Raw genomic sequence first — 12,947 nt, 5'->3', positions numbered from 1 at the left:
GTCTGAGAACTGTATGATTAAAGAAATACACATAAGCCTATTTTTGAAAAGCAACCACTTAAAATCCTTAAAATCATTTCAATGTTTAATAGTACCTTCATAATTCAATTTTTTTAATAGTGTCAGAAAATTATAGAATTTTTAAAAGAGATCCTATAGTCAAATCTATCACACTGCAATGCATATCACTTCTTAGGTTGAAATAATAAAAGAAAACTTAAAGAATGAGAAACCTTTTTAAGTGGAATAAACAAGTGAGCCTGCACTGATTTCACTAATGTAGTCAACCACTGACATCTATTGGCAAAAATAAGTCAGAGTTAGCTAAAGTGAACAGAGATGGGATTTTTAACATTACCTTAGTTTAAATATTATATTGACTCAAAAATGTATTTAGCCATGGTTTAGATTAAGTACAATAAGACCCTGACTATTTAAAACACAGAACCCCAAAAATGAGAAATGAAGCATTTACAGTACCACAGATAACCTTATATGTTTTCAGATCAAGAGTATGTTAGAAATGAAAACCCATTTCATATTAAAAGAAGATTATGCCTTAAAGTTTAGAAATTTAAGAAAGAGGAGGCAAAGCCCCACAAATTGCTGTCAAGTTTTAAGAGACAGGAAAAGACAGGATGATACCTTTTCAAACAAATCAAATCACTGAAGTTTTCCTTTGGTGTACAGTTATGAGCTTTTATTCATGTATCAAACAACTTCTCCATTTTTTTTTTCTGTCTGACCAAGTATGAATCCTTTGACTTTCATCCCAACAGATCCAGGAATCTGTCGCCTCAAGACACCAGTGCACTGTATGATGCCATTATGCTAGCAAGCTTGTGTAAATGCAACTAAAATGCTCAATTATAATTGTAAATATTAGATACTGTAAAGGATGTGATGCATTATGACGTGGAGGTAAGCAACTCCGAAATCCCAGCTCTCCTGTAACTTACAAGAAAATAACAGAAAAGGTGAAATGAACGATATGGTTTGTCAGCAAAGAGCTGTGTTATTACATGTTGATGGATAAAATAAAGCTGTAAAGAGGATAAAAAGTAATTAGGCATAGGGAATGCATAATGTCATCAGAGACAAAAGTTCTGGTTATATTAATCCTTCTTTGACACTAAAGTGAATCAAAAGAGGGAGAGAGCCCTGGAAAGGGCCATGGAGAGGAGACACAGGAGGGAGAAGCAGAAGTCCTGAAGCAGGGGATGAGGATGTTTGGAAAGGTAAACCAAGCAGCAGACCAGTGTGACCGGGACAGAATGAACATTGTGTTGACTGGAGACAGTACGAAAGAGTAACGCAGGACACATTCCACAGGGTGTTGTGTCCTCCGGAGGGTGCTGTGTACTCCGCAGGGTGCTCTGATTTTGAGCGAAGTAGAAAGCCGAGGTTCCTTGGTTACCCAAGGTTCCAGAGGGGGACCCGAGTGTACAAAAGGGAAAACTGTACAAAGATGGCTCAGAGACAACTGTGCCAATTGGGTAATTGAAAGAAAGAAGCATGGAAAATGCAAGAACGAGCTAGAGGGCTAAAGGAAAGGTTTATGAACAAAGCTAAATATTAGTTTTCTCTCTCTCTTTCTCCCTCCCTTTTTCCCTCTTTGTCTTCCTCTTCCATATCTAGAAAAACAAACAAACAAACAAATGAAATAAAATGAAATAAAACAAATGAAAATCACCATCATAGGAAATCTCTAATGGGCTAGTCAGATATTATCATTTATTTGCACTTTAGCATAGTTTGATAAAAGCTTCTGCTAAGATTCTAAACTCATGATTTGTATGACCAGAGTTGCCACAAATGAAAAATACTTTTAACTTTTCAAGTTTATTTAAGATGCATAACAAAACTCAGTTTTGATTTATCCTAACACCAAAAAGTGAATTATTCTCTATGCTCATCTAATAAATCTGTTCCCTAAACTTTCTCCCTCGGGTCAGAAGACAATCACTTATTAGATTCATGATCTGTTTAACTAGAAACTTCTAGTTGATAGAATTGCTTAGTAGCAACGTAATAGTGTAGGCTAATTAGCACAATACCATGGTTAGATTTGGAGCCTAAATGGAAGAGTACGGACCTTCAGCAGAAGCGCTTTTCACTGGGGTTTGAAGATAATTTGGTTTGTATCAAAAGCATTCTGCTGGCCATGCTACCTAGGAGCCACCTCTGTGTCAATTATGAGCTCCAGATTTATAATCAGCAGCTCCACGTGAGACCCGGTGGGTGGCACACTCTCATTTCCGTGCCTTCCCTCCAATGCAGTTGATTCACTGAAAAATGGGTCATAAGTATGTTCGAGAGACAGTTACCATTCCGTGTGGAGCCGTGCTTCACCAGTTCCATCCCTGCAATCACGGCCCTGAACTGTTTGGAAAAAAATAATTTTTTTCTCCAAATCTTACTTCTATTTTATCGTTTATTGTTGAGGTGCTGGGAATAAAACTGAAGCATTAAAACACAAATCCGGCATGGTAAAGAAGCCACTATCACTGAGCGCCACCCCCAGCCCTTTTAAATGCATTCTTATTTCCTGTCCCTACTGTGCTTTTTGTTTCATATGCTTCTCAGACATCCCACTGTCTGGTCTTCTTGACCATCATAACACTTACATTTTATATGCCTAAATTAGTTATTTTACAACAATAAAACCCCTTTAAAAACAAATTTTAAGTAACAAAAATATTAGAATATGGATAACTGTGTTTTTAATTCTCCCTTCCTCTCTTCTTCTCCCTCCCTCTAAGTACACCCCCCCCCCCGTGTGTGTGTGTGTGTGTGTGTGTGTGTGTGTGTGTGTGCACCTGAGCTCCCGAGGAGCTTTAAAATTGCTCTACTTTCACTTTCTTGTTTCTGACTTCCATTTTCAATATCCTTTGCTTCTCACTGGATTGTGAATGTGCCCTTTCCCTATGTCTGAAAATCTTTCAACCTTCACCATTCATTCTGAGAATCAGCAATACGTTATGTTTTTATAGAACCTTTCTTCCAGGGAGCAGAGAGTGTTTCATATATATTACCACATTCATCCTTAAAATTTCTCTCACAACACCCATAGCCCTGACTAAAGTATGCCTCCATCGAAACCCCTGGCCATATCTTTAGTTCTTCTTTCCTCGGCTGCCTTTTCTATAAACTCTGTAAATCAGTTTCAAAACCCAGTGTCTGTAGAAAATATGCATAATTCTATCTCGCAGGTGACCTTTCTTTCTAACCCTGTGCTGAGAATTCACCGTCTCTGTTTCAAGGTTTTGCCTGTTCATATGGCAAGCATGAGGTTACTAAGACTTTACCACTTTTCTGGGACTTTTCTTTAATATAATGAAATAATCTAACTTTGAAATAAACTGCAGCTGTCTCCCTATTTTCAACGATGTCACCTACGTTTGTTTTAAGTTATATTTATATCCTCCTTTTGTTTATTAGTTTAGTTTAAGTGAAATTATATCCTAAATTATGTTTGACCCATATTCATGTTGATTTTTTTTTTTTAATTTAAAAGATGCTCTTTTTCCAAGAGGGAAGGCTTGCATTTGCTTGTGTTTACTATTGTGTCAGTCTGTGTGGTAAATGCATGAACGGGATCCTTAATGCATGCATGAGCTCCAGCCTACAGCCTGCATATTAATGGTGGATCATGAAGGCCTCCAAAGGCAGAAAACTAGGCCTTAGGACAAACATGCTGATTTGTTGAATGTAGGTTTGTGTCGAAGTACATCCACAGTTGAATCTGTTTTCTCTAAGCAATTATTTATGTATTAAAAGCCTTACAAAAACAATATATAAGTTTTTGGTTTTAACAGAACTATCAGTCCTCTATAAAATTGTTGTACTATATCTGAGGACTAAATTCCAGGTGGAAAGCAGTTTGGAAATTTAGTCTAAAATCTGACTACTTGAAGAAGACCATCAATATTCAAATGTGATGACTCATTGAGACTCAAAAATAAGTCATGCTCTTTAAGCTCACTTAAAATGATTAAAAAATCCCTCCAGCAGCACCAAGTCCTGAACATTAACTTCTCACCAATATGCATTTCTGCATTGTGTGTGTGTGATTGTTCGTTTCATATGTGTATACACCTCTTCATTTCACATGTGACTGTGTAGGAAGAGAACACTGGTGCACAGGTCTGAGTAGGTTAGAGGTCAACATTGGTTGTCTCCTACTCGCCTCTCTGCACCATAGTTTTGAGATCATATCTCTCACTGAATCTGAAACTTACCGATTTGTCTAGACTGGCTGGCCAGAAAACAAAGGGATCTTTCTATCTCTACACCCTCAGGAATGGAATATACAGGTCCATCTCAGGGGCTTCTCGAATTTGTGTGTTTGTTAGGGATCCAAACTCAGGTCTTCATATATTCACATCAAGTGTCTAACACATTTTATTAACTCTTGGTTTCATACCTTTACTAATAACACAAACCTGTTGAAAATTAAAAGAAAATAAATATTATTCTAGAATGGTTTGGCAACCAAATTTTATTACATTTATTTATTTCTTCATTTATGTGTAAACAAAAAAAATCAACTTGCTAGAATCAGATCTCTCTCTCTCTCTCTCTCTCTCTCTCTCTCTCTCTCTCTCTCTCTCTCTCTCTCTTTTGGTTTTCAAGACAGGGTTTCTCTGTATAGCCCTGGCTGTCCTGGAACTCACTTTGTAGAGCAGTCTGTCCTCGAACTCAGAAATCTGCCTGCCTCTGCCTCCTGATTCCTGGGATCAAAGGCGTGCGCAACTACGCCCGGCTAGAATCAGATCTCTTGTACCCAGGGATTAAAATAGGGGTTATCAGGCTTAGGAGCAAGTGTTTTAACCCTCTGAGCCAATTCACCATCTCATCAACTCGTTTGCTATGTGGTAAATCATGCCATAGTGAACCCAAATTGATTTGGTTTGATTTGTCTTCAGTTCATAAGTAAAACAGACATTAAAGATAATCTCACTACAGTAACTGGTATACTTCTTTTATACTTCAAGTATCTCCTATTACTCTCGAACTTATTAGTTTGACAATTTTCTCTAATGTCTTCTCTTGATAAAGATGTTGTTTATATACCAAAAGCTTTTTCAGTATTTTAAGTGTCCTCCAGATGCACATTGATTGACTGAAACTAAAGAATAAGGTATGCAGATGTTAAATGAAAGATGAATTTCCCATGCAAACATTTAGACCATATGAAGCCATGCAAATACAGTCTTCAGAAGGAAAAAGTTTGTCACTATTTTTTTTTTCAAATTGATCTCTGTCATCAGAGTACAATTGCAAAGTAAAGATTTACATTTTTTTTGACTGAAAAAATAATTTACATACCACAGGGTAAATGACTTCACAATGTGAAAATTCCAGGATACACATTCAAGCAATAGGTCATTAAACAGAGACCAGAACAGTTGGGGGTAATGAGTGGATTTGATTTATTACAACTTGATAGAAACAGCAAGATCCTTCAAACTAAAATGTAAATATCTTGAGTATGAAATGGATTCAGTGATGTTCAGAAACTAAGCTAGAGAATAATGTGGTTGTCTGAAGATTGTTTAGAAAATAAATATATATGGTAGGGAGCATGCTATAGAAAGGTTACCTGTTGGAAGACAAACCCAGTATAGAAGCAGGATCCTCGCATCAGCCCCAAGAGTGAAGAGCACATCAAAGGAACAAGAAGTGGCTTCCCCTGCATCACATTGTTGTGAGTATAAAGTCATTTACACTTTGTTACTTAAAGAAAAAAGATTCTACTACAAAGAGGAAACTGATGACATTGGAAGATAAAAATCCCAGATATTAGATCGTATTCATCAAACTCAGCAAGCTGAGAATCATAAAATGAAAAACTTACTAGCTAATCATTTGCTAACATTCACACAAAATAATATATTGTCACAGACTGTCAGAGCACTGACACGCTGCCAAATAGTTTGATTCAAATTTGAAAAGGAAAATTGAACAGAGAATAATATCAGACTTCACGGGAGGAAAGAAGAGACAAGATGCAGAATCACCAAGCACAGAGAGTTATAGATTAAGTATGAAAGGAAAATATTATCTCCCCACTTCTTATTTTGCTAAGACTAGGATAAGTAATAAAGCCCTCATCAAGTACATAGGAAATAATTACCAAGTCCCAATAACTAAGTTATTTTTTAATGTGAAGATGGGGTTAAAATAGGATATAGTACATATTTAATATAGTTGTTTTGCAATTTAGCTGATTTGAACAAAACTTAAGAGGGCAACCATAGTACTGCTAAAATGGATACATATAGCTTATTTTTTTCACCAGTTTTTTCAATTTTATCCTTAAGACTTAAAACTTTATTTTACACAAAATAAAATTTAAAATACAATGGGATCTTTAAGTTTTTTTAAAAATTAGATCATATAGGGTTTAATTCTCAGCTTAATAAGATTCTGATAGTCAATAGATGCATTCCTGGCTCATGATGAGTTGGTTACTGTATCTTTGTCTCTCTTCTTCCGTGAACTACATTAGTATTAATGTGCACACATTACATGTTTAAAGTTTGTATCAGATGTCAAAATTCTGACAGTTCATTGGATCCTTTTTTAATATTTGTTGCACTCTAAAACAATAAGTATTAATAGCTCTACCATTTAAGGTCTGTTTTAAGAAACCAATAGAAAATATTAAGGTACTGTGTTATTTTAAAAGAAATATATTCAATAATCCTAGAAATATCAATTATGCCTTCAGATGTACTACCATTGTCCATATGATTTGAAACTAAATCAAGCAGCCAAAGAATTCACAAGGTAACAGTATTAATTACTTCTGTTAATTGCTTCTGAGCAACTGGGAAAAGAGTAAAACTTAAGTCTTTCTTTTTGTGATGCTGAGGGACATCACAAGCTCTCACCCCATCAGAATACTTATAACTTCCTGTCTCCTGAAGTTGGATCTTTCAGAGCAACGGAATCTGTTGAAACTTTTAATTGTGAGCTCACTTCATGATACTGTCCTCTCCTAAGATTTTTCTTCTAGGAGAAAAACAGGAGTAAAGGTGGGACTTAGAGAAACACTCCTTAGTCAGGTATAATTTAGTTCCTAATTAAGGTGCTTTTCTATAGGTTATTTCTTTCAAAGGTCATTCCAGTGCTTTATCAGAAATGGATCCATCACTGTTCACACTCAAGGAAAAGATTGCCTATTTAAAAAGTAAGACTTTTTTTTTTTATTAAACGTTTTGAAAGAGTAATTCATTCAAGAGCTGTTACAGGTGTTTAATAATTCTATGTCATCACCATCATCATAAATATATGCTGACCATTACACTTAACATTAAACCGAGGGCAGGAGTGAACTTTTGGGTAGGTATGAAATCATTCTGTACCAATTAACAAAAAGAGGCAAAGTCAATCAACTTCTAGAGTAAAATAAACTTTTAATTATGACTATTCGTTTCAATTTTTTCATGTAGTTTCAAAATATTTTTCTAGGAAAATCAACTCATGTGTGAAATAAAAGATGGAATGTGTATTTCCACTTTTCTCCCATTAATTATTAAAAGTAAAAAAATAAACAAAATTAATATTAAAGTAGGTCTCCCCATGGAATTCTCACTAAAGCTATGTGTACAAGTTACAGTTAGATTAACACCTGTGCAATGGACCATTCTTGCCTATTTTTAAATTTATCTGTTCATGAAAATGAAAAATCGTGATTTAGTAACAGAAAAAAATATGAGGTAGACATTTTTAAGTAAGCACCACTTAATCTGATTCTGCAACAATTTTCACTCACAACTAGACACATCTTTTTGTGATTTGTTAGAAAGGTGTCCCAGGGCACTTAGCTGGGTAAAATCAAACACCATTCTACTACAGTGCATCATAGGGAGTATTTATCTCCTAACTGCTGTTCTCCTCTATTTCAATTTTGACCAGAACTTTTATCCTTCATTTCATATTCTGTAGATTATTATGAGACTAGTGTTATTTAGATTTAAGTTACAGCCACTGAATTATTCTTCTTAAGCTATAGACAAAAATCAAAATTGAAGCAAGTATATTTTCACATCATATCCTTTGAATTATACCATGTATACATATATGATATATTATATGTATATAATATAAATAAATTATTTTATATTATATTTACTCAAACATATAATACGATGTTATATATCATATATTTGTATGTTTCTATGATAACAGAAATTACTGTGTTCATGGCTACCAAATCAAAACTATACAGTATAGAATCCAAAAGAGTGATGAAATCTCTAAGCAGATTCACAGGCTTCTACTCATTGTATAGTCACAGTAAGAGTACTCAACTGCCCATTTCTTCTAAAAGTGGTGATAAAGGGGAATCTGAAGGAGTGTGTTCCCATCACCTGTAGTTTCTGAAAAGTAAAAATTTTTTTAATAACCAAAACGTACAAAAGGCACACTCAGTAAAGGATATTATAAGACAAACACAAGAATATGTGTAAAGCATTATCTAATGCACAAGGGTAATTGAAACATGTTAAGAAAACTCAAATGAGGTTCTTTACATAATGCCACCTATTTAAATTAGTCGATTACCAACTAAATACTAACAAAATGCATTTTGCAGATATACATACACAGTACTCATCATTATAATACTGGCTTGGGAAGCTCAGAATCAGAACACTCCATCTTGAAGAGGTTCAGACACCAAAAAATTAGATAGGACTCAGTTTGTAAGACAATAATTGTATATCTCCATGATTTTCACATTAGAAAACACAAATGTTCTAACAGAGCTACTGAAGACTGGCTCAGGACACTTTGGATCATGATTTTTATGATGTAATATACTGTTCATTTCATTCCTGTAGCTGCATTAACATTTCCAAGAGTAAAATGAAAATAATAAATAACATGAGAGGCAAGAAGACAAGTTTAGAATTAGCTAAATGAATAAAGACACTCAAGATTTCCTTTTCAATTTAGCTGACTTGAATCATTTGTATTCTTTTGCGTCTGGAGAGGAAAAAAAACCATAAAGACTAATTATAACACTTAAGAATTTACAAAGATTTAATCTCCATGTCATTTTATAAAGGCTTCAATTAGCATATTTTCAAAGAATAGACTGTAATATTAACATGACTACCTTTAATTCACCAAATTAAATACCTGTTTTGAAATTGAATTCACATACTAATGAAGAAAAATCCTAATATTTAAATTTTAAAGCAAAACTTCACATATTTAAATACATATTTTAATACTTATTAATAAAATCAAGTCGATATTCATGCTAAAATTATCTTATTCTGTTTCATTTAGAATTCTGTACAGCACCATTTTCTATTAACCACTTTTTTGGAAGATAAAAGAACAATATACCTTGATTTTCCAAGAGAAATAAACTCTTTGAAACTGTCCATCAACTAATAAAACCACCAATTTAATTACTTTTCCATTCTTGAGACTATAAAATGATCTAATTTATAACTGGTATTATGACAAGGACCTAATAAACTTATAACGACTTGACATTAGGGCTGAATTTCCATTGGAAATAGATGGAAGGTTTATGACTTGGGGAATTTCTAGTCCCAAGGCACATTGATGAAATGCAACTCATGTAAAACTCCTCCTGATCCTCGCTGTTTTCTAATTATAACTTCAGGAACTAAACACTAAAAACACAAAGAACTGAGGGAGTTATTAACACTTTATTAGAAGAAACAAGTGGTTATTGATTTTATTTTATGCCTTTTAAATTGCTTTTATATAAATTATTTGCATATTCATATATTATAAGAACATGATGATGAGTAAAAGACTTATTAGTTGGATATAGAGCAGAATAAATCAAACTACTTCCTAATGAACTCTTAAAAAAAATAAAAACATGCTTTTGTATAATAACAAGAGCCTGATCAGAAAATAATGAGCATCTTGGATGTAAGTTTTTCATTTCTAATAGTTAAGCTTTTTTTTTTTAATTTCACACTATATCAAAATGAGAGAGATGCACTTTAAAATAAAGCCAAAATCATAAATACACATTCACACATTCCCCAGCAAATGAATTTTGTGTATAGCTCATATTTTAATGGCACTTAATGCTGTTTATTTTCTTATAATGTACTCATAGCTACATAATATGTTCCCAGGAAATTAAAAGTGGACCTGCTAATCGAATATCCTGACTGTGTAGTGTCTACAGGAGATTCTTCCAGGGAAATAGACAGATACACAGATTTTCCCCCTCAGGGTACTAAGGAGATGACTTACACAGTTGTCTTATTGAAACCTGAGATTTATTTAAATATAGATACACAGAATTTGGATTATTAAGGTTGATTATAAATTGTGTATAATCAGAAACAAGACACTACTGAAAGGCCTTAATCAAACCTAACTGCTCCAAAACTTTTCCCATATTAATATGTCATTCAAAGGCCACACAAGAATTCCTTAGGAAGAAATTTGTAAATGTGGAGCTTTAGTCAATGGTACATATTTTATTGTTTCCAAATATTTTCAGAGGTTGTAATTAAGATATGTTTTTCTTAAATATAATTGAAATCCTCCTTCTATTCTATTGCTCCTTACTTTTGAGATACCCTAAGTAAAGGGCATTAGGTATTCCTGGCTTTTCAGGATTCCCAAAATAATAAAACTTTCATGCCAAGAACCCCTTACCCAGCAAATATTCTCCACATTTTAATTCCCAAATTCACCTCTGTTCTTATTGCTCAACCTACTAAAGGGTATGTAAAGGTAAATTTTTAATTGCTACCCTCAGTTTTCCCTACTTTAGAGAACAGTACATTCAAACATTCTGGATTAAATATTGAGAACAGAAAAAAGGAATCATAAGCAAAGCAAATGAAATATGAATAAAATTTGGAGTAGAGATTACAATAATATGCACCGTCTTTAATAACTTCAATAAACACACCATGGTAAAGAATGTGAAAAGATGAAAAATGAATAAATGGCCAGTGTACATTCAGTACCAGCTTTGCAAATTACATGTGTAACTAAAATTACTCAATTATATTTTTGTTTTAAAAAATTAAAGTGTTGTGTTTTGTTCATAGAGAATTCAGTTCGTTAACATAAAGTACAGAGATGGAAATATTAGATATAATGGTTCTGGAAATTGAGACATTTGTGTTGAAGAAAAGGAATCTCTCTGCTTTACTTCCCAGAGGCAGCTGCTTCTCTCTGTCTTTGCATAAAGGTTCACCATGAAGGAAATAGCATTGCTTTGCATGGCATCTGGTCAGGGAATGACATATCAGATTTGTTTTTCAGAAAACGGAAACCTGTGACCTTATTGGGTGTGGTCTTCAGCAAGTGAACAGAGGGTGCTAGATGTGCAGTTAAGATTCTATTGTGAAAATGCCAAACAGGGATTTTACTCTGCTAAAGGGAAAGGCACAGTGAAGTAAGTCATGAAATATGAACATAAATAGAATATGTCAGAAGGGAAGAAAGGGAAGAAAGTGACTCCCAGGCCCTTGCTCAGAATGTTGAGTAGATGGGGAAAAACAATAGCTGAAAAGTGCTAAATCGAAGGTCACAAAAAAAAAAAAAGAAATTCCCATTATAAAAGCCAACTCTGTGTACAATGGATACATGCAAATTTAAGCTGGGAGAGCTACTTAGATAGATGGCAAGCTTGATGAGGAAATTAAAGTGTAGAGCCAGTGAAAGTTTCAAAGAATGGTACAGAGAAAAAAATTATCAAGAGGGGCATTTGAGAAACATAGGAAGACAGAACAATCAGCACTCAAGTGAACAAACTGAGTAAAATTACTTAAGTACTGAGACTACCCATAAGAGAAACACTCATTCAAAGGGGAAAAAAGATGATGTGAGTCAGAAAAGTATATAACCAAAAGATCCTTTACTATAATGTTTATAATATTGGAAATATTATAGCACTATATTAAAGAATTTATTAAAAACAGGCTCCTATAAGCAATAATACTAGTATTTAATAATCAAAAAGAAGCCATTAATTTGAGAAAGAATGAGTACGGAACATGCAGCATTGGAGGAAAGACAGAGAAGTATGAAGTGATAAGTGTGCTTATTTATTTTTTACTATTTTTTTATTTTTTATTGGATATTTTCTTTATTTACATTTCAAATATCCCCTTTTCCGGTCTTCTCCACACACCCCCGGGAACCCCCTATCCCATCCTCTCTCCCCTGCTTCTATGAGGGTGTTCCTCCACTCACCCACCCTCTCCTACCTCCCCATCCTCAGTTCCACAACACTAAGACATCTATAGAGCATCTATAGGACCAAGGACCTCTCCTTCCATTGATGCATGACAAGGACATCCTCTGCCTGCTACATATGCACCTGGAGCCATGTGTACTCCTTTGCTGATGGCTTAGTTGCTGGAGCTCTTGGGGGACTGGCTGGTTGATATTGTTGTTCTTCCTGTGGGGTTGTGTTTATATGCTTTGCTGTTCATCCCCATCAAAACTGTAATCGATGAAGCAAATATATATCTAAGTACAAAAAGAAACATGATATATGTTGGTTATAAATTATTTAAACAGACACGAGTAAAGGGACTGTATAGACAACTCAGTCAGTAACATTGTAGTAAAGGCACAAGAACCAGAGTTCACATTCCCAGTGCTCACAGGAAATGTCAGTCATGGCTATGCAAACTTGTAGCTAAGCAATGGAGGGCAGAGCTTGCTGACCAGATTGTTGTAGGCAACAGAGTTAATTCTAGATCCCTTTTCTAGACAATAAGGGATAGAGAACAAAAGAGCCAACAATTTGCTCCTTGGCTTCTGCAGGTATACACACACACACACACACACACACACACACACACACAGAGAGAGAGAGGGGGGGGGAGGGAAAGAACGGGAGAGAGAGGTATTCAGTCCACGAAGATACATATACACACACACATATACAGGCACACAGAGGGAGAGAG

At 34.5% G+C, this 12,947-nt stretch overlaps 1 protein-coding gene across 1 annotated transcript in view; it reads left to right on the top strand.

The window, feature by feature from the left end:
• Positions 1–5,404: 5,404 nt before the first annotated feature.
• Rgs21 (regulator of G protein signaling 21) overlaps positions 5,405–12,947 on the top strand; it is a 47,200-nt gene continuing 39,657 nt past the window's right edge. The window contains exon 1 of the mRNA XM_021199199.1: positions 5,405–5,710. The gene's annotated coding sequence lies outside the window, so the exon portion shown is untranslated. The remainder of the gene's footprint in view (positions 5,711–12,947) is intronic.

The sequence above is a fragment of the Mus pahari genome, chromosome 5 (assembly GCF_900095145.1).
Source record: "Mus pahari chromosome 5, PAHARI_EIJ_v1.1, whole genome shotgun sequence".
Classification (NCBI taxonomy): domain Eukaryota; kingdom Metazoa; phylum Chordata; class Mammalia; order Rodentia; family Muridae; genus Mus; species Mus pahari.
The sequence above is the reverse complement of the archived record's forward strand: the minus strand, read 5'-3'. Positions and strand labels throughout refer to the sequence as shown.